Source organism: Myotis nattereri (genome assembly GCF_964212035.1).
Source record: "Myotis nattereri genome assembly, chromosome: 3".
Classification (NCBI taxonomy): domain Eukaryota; kingdom Metazoa; phylum Chordata; class Mammalia; order Chiroptera; family Vespertilionidae; genus Myotis; species Myotis nattereri.
The window spans coordinates 71,215,291-71,218,837 of NC_138077.1; positions in this window are offsets into that span (position 1 = coordinate 71,215,291).

The window sequence follows — 3,547 nt, forward strand, 5'->3', positions numbered from 1 at the left end:
CAACCCACATCTTCTCCGAAAATTAATCCTGCAAACTCTATCTTCAAAATATAGCCAGTATCTCACTCTTCTGGTCACTTCCATAGGTAGCACCCTCAGCCTAGCCACCTTCATCACTCCTCTGGATTATAACAGCCCAAGGATCAGCATGGGCCAAATCTGGCCTGCCACCTGCTTTTGTTAATTAAGTTTTTTTTTTAATATATTTTTATTGATTTTTTACAGAGAGGAAGGGAGAGAGACAGAGAGCTAGAAACATCGATGAGAGAGAAACATCGATCAGCTGCCTCCCGCACATCTCCCACCGGGGATATGCCCGCAACCCAAGTACATGCCCTTGACCGGAATCGAACCTGGGACCCTTCAGTCCGCAGGCCGACGCTCTATCCACTGAGCCAAACCGGTCTCGGCATTAATTAAGTTTTATTGGAACACAGCCGTACTCATGAGTTCACCTTAAGCTACAACAGCAGCATCAAGGAGTTACAACAGAGATCTCATGGCCTTCAAAAAATATTTACCATCTCTAACCAACCTCTTCAATAGACTATTCAATTGCAGGTCAAATAATATCACTTCCTTCCTCAAAACCCTCTCACTCAGAGTCTAAGTTAAATTCTTTAAGGTTCTGTGTGAACTGGACCACCCCATGATCTTCTGACCTGATCCCCTATTGTTCTCCCGCCTCTCATGATCATCAGGCCACAACTGTCCACCTCACCTCCCAGGTCCCTCTACCTCCACCCATCCCTGCTCTTCCTCAGACAAGCCAGGCATGCTTCTGGTACAGGACCCTGTGTTCACTGTCCCCTCTGCTGCAGATGATCTCCACATTGACATCTGCCCAGATTGCTTAGTCTCCATTCACTTTTTACTGAAATGTCACCATCTAGTGATGCTTTTCTAAGCCTCTTATTTAAACTAGAGGCCCAGTGCACAAAAACCATCCACAGGGGTGGGGGGTGGGGGATGTCCCTCAGCCTGGCCTGTGCTCTCTCGCAATCTGGTACCCCTCAGGTAGAGTCCCTAGGCCTGGCCAGCATTCAGGGCCTATCACGGCTTTCCTACCCCCAGCTTCCAGCAGTTGGCCCTGCCCCCACCACTGATACTGCTTATCATCTGTACACCACTGCCCACCTTCACCGCCACCAGTCACCTCCATCTGTGGGTGACAGAACTGGGGTGTGATTACTTGGCTGGCCTGGGCCTCCCTCCGTGGGGCCATTGATCATGGGGCTCCATGATGGATAGCTCAGCAGAGGGAGGCCCAGCCCACCTGGCCGGGATTCCATAATTGATCGTGAGAGTGCACTGGGCCTCCCTCTTTGAGGCAATCGCGGAGTCTCCCCCACCTGCATTGATCACCCCGCTGTCCGGTGATGTGGGCCTCCCTCTGCGGGGTGATTGTGGGACGATGGAGGGGCCCCCAACAATCGCATCACACCGGCCTTGGCTCACCTGTCTCCAGTGTGTCTCATAGTATGGTTGTCTGGAAGATCATCCGGATGGTCATTCTGCTGTTCAGTCGTTCAGTTGATTTGCATATTATGCTTTTATTATTATAAACTAGAGGCCCAGTGCATGAATTTGTGCATGGGTGGGGTCCCTCAGGGTGGCCTGCACAGATTGGGCTGAAACCCAGAGTCCAATGACACCTACAGCTCCTACCTGCCACTCCTGCTCATCCTAGCCCCACTGCACCTGCTGTGGGCTGGCGCCCAATCAGTTTTGATCGGGTAAGGCTCATGCTACCACAGCAGTGCTCACCAGCCATGAGCTCTGCATCTGGTGCCCTTCTGAGGGGAGTGGCCTGCGGGATCTGGCCCAAACCAGAGGGATCCTGTGGGATCCTGGATTGCAAGAGGGCACAGGCCAGGCTGAAGGACCCCACTGGTGCATGATCAGGGCCACGAGGGACCACGGAAGGGCTACAGGGCAGTCCTGCCCCATCTCGCCTAGTCCCAATTGGGGCCGCTGGCCAGGGAGGGATGCAGAAGGGCTCCAGGGCATGTCTGGCCCATCTTGCTCAGTCCCGATCAGCTGGACCCCAGCAGCAAGCTAACCTAGTGGTCAGAGCACTGCCCTCGGGTGGTCAGTGCATGTCATAGCGACTGGTTGAACGGTTGACTGTCTGCCCCCTGGTGGTCAGTCAGTGCATGTAATAGTGAGCAGTTGAGCAGCCTTAGCATATCATTAGCATATTATGCTTTGATTGGTTGAACAGTCGACCAGTCACCAGATCACCAGACACTTAGTATATTAGGCTTTTATTATATAGGATGGCACTCGTGCCAGGCCGATGTGGCTCAGTGGCTGAGCATGTACCTATGAAGCAGGAAGTCAGGTTAGATTCCCAGTCAGGGCACATGCCTGGATTGCGGGCTGGATCCCCAGTAGGATCAATAACTTTTTCAATAAATAAATAAGTTTTTGGAAGTAGTGTACAATATATCAGTCACTCGGCAACAATTTCTACAAACACATATGCTTAGGGAAGAATTGCCAGGAGCTCCAGGCACAAATGACCTGTGGATTTGGGGAGGCACTTTATTTCCCATCTTCCCTTTTTCCATCTTATTTCTTACCATATAACTAGTGTCCTTGTGCTATTCTTCGAGTCTGTGGCTATAGTTTTTGTAGCATTTCAGATCTCACTTTTCCACCCATCATCATTAAATTTCGTGCATAGAGCCCCGGTGCATGAAATTTGTGCACAGGGGGTGGTGTCCCTCAGCCCAGCCTGCACACTTTCCAATCTGGGACTCCTAAAGGGATGGCCGACTGCCGGGTTAGGCCTGATCCCTGTGGGCTTAAACTAGCATTGGACATCTCTCTCACAATACGGGACTGCCTGCCTGATTGCCCCTAACTGCTTCTGCCTGCCAGACTTATCATCCCCTAACCACTCCCCTGCCAGCCTGATCGAGGCCTAACTGCTCCCCAACTGCCCTCCCCTGTTGGCCTGGTTGACCCTAACTGCCCTCCCCTGCAAGCCTGATCACTCCCAACTGCCCTCCCCTGAAGGCCTGGTTGACCCTAACTACCCTCCCCTGCAGGCCTTGTCACCCCCAAATGCCCTCTCCTGCAGGCCTCGTCCCAAAAACTGCCCTCACCTGCAGGCCCAGTTGCCCCTAATTGCCCTCCCCTGCTGGCCTGATCACCCCTAACTGCCCTCCACTGTGGGTCTGATCACCCACAAATGCCCTCATTTGTCGGCCATCTTTTGGTGGCCATCTTGACCACATGAGGGCATCCATCTTGTGCGAGGGCATGATGGTCAATTTGCATATTACTTCTTTATTATATAGGATATCTCCCCGGCTTCTATTATCAAAAAACTCTGGCCCATTCCCTTCTAAGCTCATAGACTCATTAAAGTCCAAGTACTCATGAATAATAATGACTCCACCTCCTAGAAAATAATTTGCATTTAAACACCTTTCAGTGCCTGAATCCAAAGAGGCCAGGGATGTGGGAATTCCCAGAGGGAAAAAAGCCTGGGCCAGCTGGAGTAGCCATGGAGAGGTCCAGACAGGAAAATCAAACC